General features: G+C 38.5%; 1 protein-coding gene and 1 pseudogene across 4 annotated transcripts in view; one reads left to right on the top strand and one right to left on the bottom strand.

Moving 5' to 3' along the window:
• Positions 1-13980, top strand: part of COMMD1 (copper metabolism domain containing 1) — a 218550-nt gene that overhangs the window by 126170 nt on the left and 78400 nt on the right. The window lies entirely within an intron of this gene.
• On the bottom strand, positions 5202-7232 carry LOC123926094 (annotated as a pseudogene).

The raw sequence follows: 13980 nt of genomic DNA, 5'->3' as shown, positions 1-13980 counted from the left end.
TTTAGGAAGTTAGTAGAGTGAGCAAAGTACTTAGATGAGAAATTGAGAGACAGTATATCAGTGACAAAAGTATTCTGATTGCCAGTCATGCATTTCTTCATTGTTTAGTCTATTTGAACCTTAACATAAAAATAAAATTCTTTTACAATCGCAAGCCAAGTATTACCTCTTTTCATACTGAGAGTTGTTAAAACTTACTTAATTTTATGTATTATCTGCCAAGCACATAGGAGGTCCTTAGTAAATATTTCTTAAATAATTAGATGAATGATCAAGACAGCTCTTCTTACAGTAAAATCAAATTATTAAGTTCTAGAGCATGGGACTGTATTCCTTAAAGTAGTGTTGCTCCATTAATAACTCTAAATATTTTGGGGTAAAGAATTTGGTATGTGTGTTTGCTAGAATTTTTTATGCACAAATTAAATTAAGAATCTTTTATGTAAATTTGGACATCAATGTGGGCATTTTTAACATTTTCCTTTGAAATTAGAGCAGCCACTTGAATTTAGTGATTATATTTCATTCCTAGAAATCCTATTTGGATCCTTTTCAAGGCTGTCTGGTCATTTAAAATGATACATTGTTCTTCATTCTGTATCTTACTCCATTTTGTGAAGTTCTTGAAGACCTAAATTCTATGATTTGTTTCTGCATACTCTCACTCATGGTTATTGTATTAGTCAGGGTTCTTTAGAGAAACAGAACCAGTAAGATAATACACAGCTATGTGGATAGGAGATTTATTACAGGAATTGGTTCATGTAGTTATGGAGACCCAGAGTCCCATGATCTGTCATCTGAAGCTGGAGAACCAGGAAAGCTCATGGTATATAATTCAGTCGGAGTCCAAAGATCCAAGGAGCAAGGGAACCAATGGTATAATTCTCCATCTGAGGCTGAAGGCTTAAGAACCATGAACTCCCATGTCTGAGAGCAGGAGAAGATGGATTTCCTAAATCAAGACAAGAGTTAGAGAATTCATCCTTCTTTCTCCTTTTCGTACTATTGGACTCTCAGTGGATTGAACGATGTCTACCCACATTGTTGAAGGACTATCTTCTTTACTCAGTCTGCTGATTCAAATGCTAATTTCTTCCAGAAACACCAGCACATACATACCAAAAATAATGTTTTACCAGCTATCTCTTAGCCCAAATTGACACATAAAATTAAACATCACAGTGGCTTTTTTCTTCCTGTGTTTTATAATTTGGAATTGGTATCTCATGCGATCTCATTGTTCCCTTCTCTTAGGTAGAGCAGATTTTTTACTTGTTAACCCTTTTGCTGAGGAGGACAAGTTCTGAAAGTTGTAACTTTATCCAGGAGTCTCAGTTCCCTCCCTGGTTTTTTAACGGATGGACCTTTCTTCTCTTCTTCTTCTCCTCTTCTTCTTCTTTCAAGATTTTATTGTATTTATTTACTTGGGAGAGAGAGAGCGTGCATGAGCAAGGGGAAGGGCAGAGGGGGAAGGAAAAAGAGAGAATCTCATGCAGACTCCATGCTGAGCCCCACTTGGGGCTTGATGTCCTGACCCTGAGATCATGACTTGAGCTGTAACCAAGAGTTTGGTTTTTTTGGGTTTTTTGTTTTAAAGATTTTATTTATTTATTTGAGAGAGAGTGAAAGTGAGAGAGATTATGGAGGGAGAGGGAGAAGCAGACTCACTGCTGTGCAGAGAGCCCGATGTGGGCCTTGATCCCAGGACCCCAGGATCATGACCTGAGCCGAAGGCAGCTGCCTAACCATCTGAGCCACTCAGGTGCCCCTAGTTGTTAATTTGTTTTTAATAAAAGCCCACTGAGTAAAACTTTTGATAGATTGTAACTCAAGGCAAAAATTAACCTAGATGTTTCTGTATAATTCAGAGGAAGAGGAACTATTTAACCAGAAAATTCTTTGTGAGAATTTGAACTGTGTTATGTAGTTTGATTATTAAATTAAAATTTTAAAACACTGTGAAGGAAAATAAGAGAAAAAGAGAGAAGAATGAGAAACAGCTAGTCACCAGGAAAGGAGTGTATGTGACAAACCTGGTGGGTTGGTGCAGTGTTTGGGTCTTTCCATATACCACCCTAGAAGTACAGCAAAATTAATAGCATTATTTCCTGGTCAGTTTGACTGGTTTTTGGCAATTAAACTGACATCACTCAGGCTTAATTTGATTTTTTTTTTAAGATAAAGTTGGTAAAAGGATATTGGATTCTTGAATTATTTATCTTTTCTAATTTCACGGTTATTTCCTAAAATTGCTAATTGAAAAGAAACTCCCCACCCCACCTTTCCACCCCCCCCCCCGCTTTTTTTTAATGAGTGTTCCTAACTCTTAAGATGATCTTTGTTTAACATTTCAATACTTATACTATAGACTGAGGGAGAAGAGTGCAAAATCTGCATGGAAGTTACTATGAAAATGCCTAAATTCCCAGGGAACAGTGAGGGGAACTTTTGACTGCATGTGCTTTACTCCTATAATGAATTTTCAGGGATGCAGATCAAGACCAGATTTATACAGATTTTATAGACTATTTGTTTTGCTTAAAGTCCTAGGTTAAAGTTTCAATATTCAGATGTGGAGAAAATGATAGAAACTGGTATTTACAAGTACTTAAAATTAGACTTCTAAATGAAAAATTAGAAAAAGTATTTTTTGTAGCCCATTCAAGGAATTTTTCTGTTTTCTCACTTGGCCTTCAACAATCACATGCAATAGGTATCATTATCCCCAAGACACATAGAAGTATGTGATTTCAGTTCATTGATGATGGCACTTGTACTAGAATTAATTTCTATTGATTCTTAATCTCGTGTTCTATTTATAGGATGCTGATTACTGTCTCTAATCCCAGTTAATGCAGAAACACACTGATCACAATATAACCACCAAATCAAAATCATTTGGTTTATAGTCCCAGTTAGTTGAAAAAGAATAAATACACAGGTCAATGCAAGAAAACGGTCCAGAAAAGACTCACATGTACATAGTCAATTGATTTCAACAAAGGTGCAGGGGTGATTCAACAGAGAAATAGTAGTCTTTTCATGAAAAGAGCAAAGGAGCATTTGATATTAGAAGTGACTCCCAGATGAGAGGAGTCCACGATGCAGAGGAGTAGGACACCTTAATTTCATCTAGTTCCAGGAATTCAGCTGGATCAAATTATTCTGAACACCTGAAAATTCAACCGGAGATCAAAGAGAATAATAGATGCAATTCTACGAATAGAGAAGTGACCACTTTCTGCCAGAATGACAAAATGGAAAAGCTCACTTCAAAAAAGAAGAATAAGAGGCAGTACTGACTGCCAGGGACCTAATCAATATGGACATTAGTAATATGTCAGAGCTAGAGTTCAGAATAACAATTATAAAAATACTGGCTGGGCTTGAAAAAAAAGCATAGAAGACACTAGAGAATCCCTTTCTGGAGAAGTAAAAGAACTAAAGTCTAACCAGTCCGACTATAAAAGGGCTATTAATGAGGTACAATTAAAAAATGGAGGCTCTAGGGGCGCCTGGGTGGCTCAGTGGATTAAGCCGCTGCCTTCGGCTCAGGTCATGATCTCAGGGTCCTGGGATCGAGCCCCACATCGGGCTCTCTGCTCCGCAGGGAGCCTGCTTCCTCCTCTCTCTCTGCCTGCCTCTCTGCCTACTTGTGACCTCTCTCTCTGTCAAATAAATAAATAAAATCTTAAAAAAAAAAAAAATGGAGGCTCTAACTGCTGGGATAAATGAGACAGAAGAAAGAATTAGTGATATAGAAGACCAAATGATGGAGAATAAGGAAGCTGAGATAAAGAGAGCTAACAACTACTGGATCATGAGGGGAGAATTTGAGTGATAAGTAATACCATAAAGCAAACAATATTAGAACAGTTGGGACCCCAGAAGAAGAAAGAGAGGAGCAGAATGTATATTGGAACAAATCATAGCAGAGAACTTCCCTAATCTGGGGAAAGAAACAGGCATCAAATCCAGGAGGCACAGAGAACCCCCCTCAAAATCAATAAAACTAGGTCAACACCCTGACATCTAATGTAAAACTTATAAATCTCAGAGACAAAGAGAAAATCCTGAAAACAGCTTGGGACAAGAGGTCTATAACCTACAAGGGTAGAAACATTAGCTTGGCAGCAGACCTCTCCACGGAGACCTGGCAGAGTAGAAAGGACTAGCATGATATATTTAGGGTGCTAAACAAGAAAAAAATGCATCCAAGAGTACTTTATCTAGCTATGATGTCATTCAAAATAGATGGATTGATAAAAAGCTTCCAGAACAAACAAACTAAAAAAATTTGTGATCTCCAAACGAACCCTACAGGAAATATTAAAAAGGGGTCCTCTAAGCAGAGAGGCCCCAAAAGTAACATAGACCAGAATGGAACAGAGACAGTATACAATAACACTTTACAGGCAATATAATGGCACTAAATTCGTATCTTTCAATAGAACTCTGAATGTAAATGTGATAAATGCCCCCAATCAAAAGACACAGGGTATCAGACTGGATAAAAATGCAAGACCCAGGGGCACCTGGGTGGCTCAGTGGGTTAAAGCCTCTGCCTTCGGCCCAGGTCATGGTCCCAGGATCCTGGGATTGAGCCCCGCATCAGGCTCTCTGCTCAGCAGGGAGCCTGCTTCCCCTCCTCTCTCTCTGGCTGCCTCTCTGCCTACCTATGATCTCTGTCTGTCAAATAAATAAATAAAAAAAAAATGCAAGACCCACTGATAATGCTGTCTATAAGAGACTTATTTTAGACACAAAGACATTTCCAGATTTAAAGTGAGGGTGTGGAAAACCATTTATCATGTTAATGGACCTCAAAAGAAAGGTGCGGTGACAATCCTTTTATAAGACAAATTAGATTTTAAACCAAAGACTAGTAAGAGATGAGGAAGGACACTATATCATACTTAAAGGGTCTGTCCAACAAGAAGATCTAACAGTTGTAAATATTTATGTCTCTAACATGGGAGCAGCCAATTATATAAGCCAATTATTATTTTCTTTCCTTTTTTTTTTTAACGTAGAAAAGCAATTTATTCCATTATAAGCACTTACACAGTTAGTCATGGAGAGTAACAGGCCTGCTGGTGAAACAGGTCACCGAAAATAGAGATGGTACCAAACTAGTGGTCAAGGACTAACTCCTAAAAAAAAAAAAAAAAAAAAAAAAGCAACTCTTACCTGGGATTAATTTAATTTTAAAAACAAATACAAGCTATCAATTCACTCTTCTCAACTCAACTGGACAGTCTACCTGTGGTATGTCTGTCAGGTAAAAACATACATCTTTACAACTTGGTGGTCCCAAGTTTTTAAAAAAAAACATTTCACAGAAAGGAAAGAAATATGAAAACAGCTCAAGAAATACACTAACAAGCAAAAATGTATGGGGAAAGAGGAACACATAGTTTTGACTTAACTGAAGAAACTGAGAGGAGACTGGTCTACATAGGGAAATGTGCATCCTGGAAAGTCAGGTGTGAAAACTTTAGAATAGGAATTTATATGACTTGAATCTCCCCCATTTCCTGAATAAAAATGACATCTTGTGGTATTTATACTTCATGGCTCAGACACCTACCTCACTTGGCTCTATCCTTCCTCACTTTAGCCTTTACTTAAAAGGAGTCTGTAAAACTTGGGGATATAGCCTAAGAAGAAAAATAATCACACCCAATATTCCCCTTTCTGTGGCTACTTTAGACCTTTGTTACTAGAAAATTCCTGAAGAAAATTTAAATATAAGTCTGTGGCTTTACTGAATCAATTCCCCCAGTTAATATTTAGAAAACACCCTCTGTTTGGGCTAGTAACATCGTTGATGGTACCTATCATAGAGGGATAGCCAAACAAAGTCTGTGTCTCAAAACCAGTGTTAAATCAATCTCAGGGTTGAGAGGGGGAAAAAAGGGGAGTCTAAAATCACAAGAAGTGCAGACATATCTAGGACCCTTGTCCTTCTGGATCCACGCTTCTTCAGGATCTTCATCATTGTAAATGTTCTCTGCCATTTGCCACACTTGTATGATATTGTCTTCTGATACAGAACAAATCACCCAAGGATCATTGGGATTCCAGGAGAAATCAGATATCTTGGCAGTGTGACCGCCATGAATAAACAACAATTCTGGTGGCCCATCTTCTGCATCTTCCGGGGATTGTTCCTCTCCAATTTTACTTAAATCCCAAACATTCAGTCTGCGATCAGTACCACTGGAAGCCAAAATGGTCTCATTGTGAGGTGACCACTGAACCTGGAATATTTCATCCTTATATGATTCAAAGGAATGCAACTTCAGTTTCAGATTTCTCAGATCCCACAAGGCAACAGTCTTGTCAGCTGATCCTGTGGCCAGAATGAACTCACTGTAAGGATTGAAAGATAGGCAGTTTACTTCAGCAGTGTGAGCATCAACTGAGTGGCTTGGTTTGGAAGTATTGTTTGAATGAGTATCCCAGATCATAAGTTTCTGATCATCAGCAACTGACCCAAACAGAGACTCATGGAGCAGATGCCAGGAAACATCTTCTACTACTGCTGTATGCCCTGTAAAGATGGTCTTCGCATCCACAACTTTTCCTTCCTTTGGAACAGCACTGATGTCCCAGAGGCAGATGGTGTGGTCGTCTGAAGCGCTAAGTAAATGCCCACTGAGATTTGGGTTCCAAGAAAGTCCATAGCCTTCCTTCTGATGTCCACGGAGACGCAAGTCTGGGTTGCACTCTCCAGAAGGGTCTGGTTTGGAAGGATGTTTTGTATAGTCAAAAACAAGAACATCAATGGATGGAGTCTTTGTCACAATGATGCAAGGGTTCTGGGGCATATAACGTGCCCGGTTTACTTCTCCTTCATGGTTGATCTTGATCTCTATTTCAATTTTTCCACTAACTGAGCCAAAACCTCCAAATTCTCCTTTCTCACTGTCGTAGTGTGAAGCATCAAACTGAGCATCATCGTTAGGGAGCTGCACACTGGCTATCACAAGATGGTTTTGTTCATCGGATGTGTGTGTTCCCAGGACAAGTCGATGAATGCTGAAGTCTTTCCCTTCTGGGCTGGTTACATCTGGAAGCCACTGCACAGTTAGGCTAGGCCACTCCAGGGCATGGGTCATCACCAAATCGTAAAGAAAAGGGGTGTTCTTTTTCCATATTTTGTACTCTTCGTTGATCACACATTCTTCTACTGCGTCATCAAAGGCTGCTTCTTTGTCGGCCATGACGGGCAGGCAAGCCGGGGGGATCCCGGGGTCGAGCGTTGCAGGAGGGGTGGGGAGGCTACGGGCCCAATTATTATTTTCTAAAGATTTTATTTATTTATGACAGAGATAGTGAGAGAGGGAATACAAGCACTGTAGAGCTGATGTGAGGGAGAAACAGGCTCCCCGCTGAGCAGGAGGGCAATATGGGGCTCAGTCCTAGGATGCTGGGATTATGACCTGAGCCAAAGGCAGACGCTTAATGACTGAGCCACCCAGGTGCCCCCGTATAAGCCAATTAATAGCAAAATCAAAGAAACACATCCATAATAATAAAATAACAACAGGGGACTTTAACCCCCCTCAGTGCAGTAGACAGATCATCTAAGCAAAAGATCAACAAGGAAATAAGGGGTTTGAATGACACACTGGACCAGATGGACTTCACAGATATATTCAGAGCATTCCATCCTAAAACAACAGAATACACATCCTTCTTGAATGCAGATGGAACATTCTCCAGTATAGATCACATACTGGGTCACAAATAGATCACATACTGGATTGCGTATCTAAATATTGGGATCATTCCCTGCATATCTTCAGACCATAAAGCTTTGAAACTGGAACTCAAATCACAAGATAAAAGTTAGAAAAAACTCTAACACATGGAGGCTGGAGAACATCCTACTAAAGAATGAATGGATCAACCAGGGAATTAAAGAAGAATTTAAAAAATTCATGGAAACAAATGAAAATGAAAATGCAACTGTTAAAATCTTTGGGATGCAGCAAAGACAGTCCTAAGATGGAAGTATATGGCACTACGAGCTTTTCTCAAGAACAAGAAAGGTCTCAAATACAGAACCTAACTTACATCTAAAGGAGTTGGAGAAGGAACAGCAGCTAAAGCCTAATCCAAGCAGGATAAGAGAATTAATAAAGATTAGAGCAGAAGTCAATGAAATAGAAACCAAAAGATCACTAGAACAGATCAACGAAAGTAGGAGCTGGTTCTTTGAAAGAATTAATAAGATCCATCAACCCCTGGCCAGGCTTATCAAAAAGAGAAGAGAAAGGACCCAAATAAATAAAATCATGAATAAAAGAGATCACAACCAACAGTGAAGAAATACAATTATAAGAACATATTATGAGCAACTACGTGCCAACAAATCAGGCAATCTGAAAGAAATGAATGCATTCTCAGAGATGTATAAGCTACCAAAACTGAACCAGAAAGAAACAGAATACCTGAACAGACCCATAACCAGCAAGGAAATTGAAGCAGTAATAAAAAATCTCCTGACAAACAAGAGCCCAGTGCCAGATGACTTCCCAGGGGAATTCTACCAAACATTTAAGGAAAAATTAATACCTATTCTTCTGAAGCTGCTCCAAAAAATAGAAACGGAAGGAAAACTTCCAGACTCATTTTATGAGACCAGCATTACCTTGATCCTAAAACCAAAGACCCCACCAAAAAGGAGAATTACAGCCCCCCCCCCAATATCCCTGATGAATATGGATGCAAAAATTCTCACCAAAATACTAACCAATCCACGTACATTAAAAGGATCATTCACCATGACCAAGTGGGATTTATTCCTGGACTGCAAGGTTGGTTCAACATCTGCGAATCAATGTGAAACACTAAATAAATAAGAGAAAGGACAAGAACCATATATATGATCCTTTCAATAGATACAGAAAAAGCATTTGACGAAGTATAGCATCCTTTCTTGATTAAAACTGTCCTCAGTGTATGGATAGAGGAAACATACCTCAGTATCATAAAAGCCATCTACAAAAGCCCACAGCAAATACCATTCTCAGTGCAGAGAGCATTTCCCTCAAGATCAGGAACATAACCAAGATGTCTACTCTTACCACTGCTGTTCCACATAGTACTAGAAGTCCTAGCCTCAACAATCAGACAACAAAAAGAAATAAAAGTCATCCAAATCGGCATTCTTTGCAGATGACATGATACTGTATGTGGAAAACCCAAAAGACTCCACTTCAAAATTGCTGGAACTCATACAGGAATTCAGTAGAGTGGCAGGATATAAAATCACTGCACAGAAATCGGTTGCATTTCTATACACCAACAATGAAACAGAAGAAAGAGAAATTAAGGAGTCAATTCCATTTAGTTACATGCAACTCCATAAGATACCTAGGAATAAACCTAACCAATGAGACAAAGGATCTATACTCAGAAAACTATAGAATACTCATGAAATAAATTGAGGAAGACACTATGAAATGGAAATACATTCCATGCTCATGGATTGGAAGAGCAAATATTGTGAAAATGTCTATGCTATCTAGAGCAATCCACACATTTAATGCAATCCCTATCAAAATACCATCAACTTTTTTTCACAGAACTGGAACAAATAAATCCTAAAATTTGTGTGGGACCAGAAAAGATCCTGAATAGCCAAAGGAATGTTGAAAAGGAAAACCAAAACTGGTGGTATCACACTTCTAGATTTCAAGCTGTATTACAAAATTGTAGGCATCAAGACAGTATGGTACTGGCACAAAAACAGACACATAGATTACTGGAACAGGATAGAGAACACAGAAGTGGACCCTCAACTCTGTGGTCAACTAATTTTTGACAAAGCTGAGGTGGGGGGCAGGACCCATGGGCAGAAAGAGCTGATGAACAGAGGTTTTGAGGGATGGCTGATTATATACTTGGGAGTTGGGGGAGGTAAGGACAAAGGGAGGTGTCCAAAAGGACTTTCATATGCTAAAGAAGATCCTCTGGAAAATCCAGGCTTGGCTATTACCAAATTAAGGTTGCTTTTCCTTCTAGTAAGGAATTAACATTAAGACAGTTGGGAGCTTCCTGGGGGAATATTATGCTCTGTCTATCTTAAGTCCTTGTCAATGGGCTGCAGGTCATGAAGAAATGTAATTTTGTTTACTTTCCCTTTTGCCTCGGTTTCCCACATCACTCATGGAAGGGAGGGTGATGTTGGGGCTCCAGAAAATTGAGTTATGGGTCTCTGGAAGTTAGGCTATTGATAAGGATGCTTTTTCCTCGTAAATCACTAAGACATTGATTGGTACACTATGGAGACTCATCTCTTGCAGGACTGTGTTCTCTGTTAGTTAAACATTTGTTTTTCCCTTCCCTTAGTTTTAGGACAGTCCTGAATCTCTGAGGAATGTCATACATTTCCCACCTGGGAGTATGTGTGGGGGAGAGTTAGCAGGGGTATCAGCTTGTGCTTTGTCCTCAGCTTGCCTTCCGCTCCCTTATCAGAAGGGGGATGCAGGAGCTTCAAAGATGTTGGTATTGTATTAATTCTTCAGTTAGGTGATAGGATACTGTGCTTTATTACTCCTTAAGTCCTACCTATATGTTGTATGTATTTCCAGAATACATGACTAAATTTCATTAAGAAATACAAATAAAAGTGAATTAATTTTGTAAGACTACTAAAGACTTATAGAAAATGAGAGTACCACTGTCAAAACCAGTTAGTCCAACTTCATTAAATAGTTTTTATCTAGAGCTGTAATATTTGGGATTTAGGAAAACTTGCCTTTGTAATAACAGACGCCAGATATTTTAGATTCTGGCTTTCCTTTTAATTTTTCTGGTGTTGACATCAAGTTTTAATATGATACTAGCTATGTGTTTTAGGAATCTGCAGCAGATTCCTAAAGGACAGAGGCAGATATAGTTGAGTTGGAGATTTTCAGTAAGATAGCTAAAAGAATAACGGTCTGATAGTGAATGATATGACAGGAAAGCCCTCATTGATTAAGGCCAGGCAGTATGACTTGAGAAAATAATAAGAGCTTGGGTGGTGTTAGGAGTAAAAACTCAGACAGGAGGCCTATCATATGAAGGAGTAAGGGGCTAGTGGTAGTGGTGGGAATGGCAAAGACTAAAGGTGAATGAAAATAAGTAATAATACACATTGCTGGGGCATGAAGGACAAACCCTTTTTGTTGTATTTCTTTCTGTAACAAGTTTTCAGTGGGTAATAAATGTTAGTTTTCCATTTTGCTTTAAAAAAGTGATAATTTCCAATTTGACTTTGTCTTCTCATTGTAACATATGACATCTGCTTTACTAACATCATCATTTATGGCTGAAATACAAGCTTTTTAGAATATAAGTGAGTGGTTGGTTCCTGATTACTCCAGAAATTAGAATTTTCTCCAGCACCAAGAATTAAGAACTGCCAAAATATATATGTAGTGCTAAATCTTATACCTATGAAATATTCTCTTACAATAACCACAATTTTCAATTCTGATACTAGTAATCACCCAGAGTTAACACAGACCTTACGGATTCAAGGCATAGTCCCCAAGAGACTGCCTTCACCTCAGCCTCTGATTGGAAGTTTTGAGGTCCCAGAACACCCACATTTCTAATGAACTGGTTACAAATATGGGGGGTTTCCCACAAGACCCTCTCAGGTTCAATAAATATCTGGAAGCTAGAACAATTCACAGAATTCAGGAAAGCTCTGTCCTCATAGTTTAATTATACAAGATACAAATCAGGACCAGCCAAATGAAAAATTACATACGGTGAAGTCTATGAAGGTTCATTCCCTCTGCCCTTAGAATCAAGGCATGCCACCCTCCTGTACAAAGTCCTCATAGCTTCTGTGTCCAGAGTTTTTATTGGGGTGCATTATCTAGCCATATAAGTTATATCATTGGGCACATGACTGAACTCGATCTCTAGCTCTCCTGCCTTGCCCAGAGGTTGGGCTGATATTAAATGGCTCAAAACCAGCCCCAACATGGTTGGGCTGTGGTCATGTGGTTGGTCTTTCTTGCTTGGCTTGTTCCCACCCTGAGCCATCTCTTTCTCGCATTAGCTATCTAGAGGCCCACAGTGAGTGACCTTATTAGTGCAAACTGTCATAGCCCGCTCATGAATAAAAAGACATTCTCATCACTGGGGGAAATCCAAGGGTATAGATGTTCCATCCAAGGAACCAGGTACAAAGACCAGTCAAATTTTGTGTTAGGCAACACTCTGGATCCAGAAGGTTAAACAGTATTCAGGGATTTTGCTTTCTATGTCTGGCATTGTCCCTGGAGAGCCGGGTCTAATTTGTCTTCTTTATTTTGTTTATTATCAGTTTCTCAGCACAAGTAAAACTAAGAACCACATGATGAAACCAAAAGCATTGGTTACCTTCCACTCCCTTGAAGTTTCTAGCAAGAGAACTGTGTTTACAACTTCTGCCTTCCCTCTGAGCCATTCAGGCGTAGATTACAAATTGGTGACTTGCAGGTTTTAGCAGATGTTTTATTTGGTGGACACATTAAAACATTTTTTTTTAAATTACATTCTAGTGTTTTAAGAAACTGGGGAGTTCACAAGTCAGAAAGTGAACTTTCTAACTTGTCTTAAACTCAAAAACATGGCAGGACCTGTGTTCCTATTTAGCGGTACTTGGTTGAAGTGGAATAGTGGCCATCCCCTTTAAAAAGCCATTTAGAAATTTCTACAGCTTATCACAATTCTTATGTTCCTGCATTAACTAAACTTATCCCACAACTTGATCTGTAAAGAATCTGAGTTAAAAAGAAAAATTTTTAAAAGCCCATGCATAATATATCAGCCTCTGGCTAGAGCCCTTTGTTGATGTCCTCTCTGTTAATTTTGGATATAATCCTATGAGATAAGCATTTTAACTCCCATTTTATAGTTGAACAAAATGAAACTGGCTAAATGAATTTCTGAAATAAATTTTCCAAGGCTTCATAGTACATGGAAGAATTAGAATTCATACCCCATTGTTCACTGGTTATAGTTCTGCTAACCTGGCCCCATACCCCTGGCTCTTAGCCCATTCTTTAAAGGCAGGTTCTAAGCCTTACTCTTCATTGTATCCCCATACACATTAGCACAATGCCTACAAAGGTAGTGGTTTTTCCATAGGTGAGTATTGATTTCAGTTGGATTTGTTTGGGCAGAATTGAAATATTTGGCAACTAATTGTATGTTAGCCATAAGGAAAAGGAAGATGTCAAAGAGGGCCAAGGGAATTTGAGGTTGATGACTGGAAAGATAGTGATACTCTTTGGAGAAATAGAAAACAGAGTAAAGAGCAAATTTGAGAGACAAATGGCTAATGCATTTTGAATGATTTCTGTGTGTGAGTCATTATGCTCATATATCTTTACATGCATCACCTTATTTAGACATAATAAGCTTTTGCTAAAGGAACTATTCTTTTCTGCATTTTATAGAGAAGAAAATAGGCTCAGAGATTTTAAGTAATTTATCCATTGTCTCATAGTTAGTAAAGTGGTGGAACCAGGATTTCAACCCAGGATTATGTGGCATGAAAGTTCATTTGGGGGGGACATATTTATTAGATTCAAAGCACTAACATGGTGGCTTATGGCAACATCTAGCATATAGCTGAAAATAAGGAGCTGTGCTCCAGAGATATGTTGGGCCAAAAATTATTCATCTGAAAGTAATCTGCAGAGAGTTGATTGTCACAGTGACTGGTTTGTTCACATTTATCCAGGGAAGGAGTAAGGAAGCTAAAAGATTCAAAGCCAGAAAATTGAACATCTGTTTACTGAGTAAGGAGTGAAGATCCTTTTTACCTTTTGGAGAATAAAAGTAATTTTGCATGTATTACTAAGAATAATTCTTATGAGGCAAGGTCATTTTCACTAGCTAGCAGTACATATTTAATTTGGTTTAAGATAGGGGAAGTTATTTTCATTGTTCCAATTTTGTAATAAAGTTACAAAA

Source organism: Meles meles, chromosome 15, assembly GCF_922984935.1.
Source record: "Meles meles chromosome 15, mMelMel3.1 paternal haplotype, whole genome shotgun sequence".
In the NCBI taxonomy this organism is placed as follows: Eukaryota; Metazoa; Chordata; class Mammalia; order Carnivora; family Mustelidae; genus Meles; species Meles meles.
This window is presented reverse-complemented; position numbering and strand designations above follow the sequence as displayed.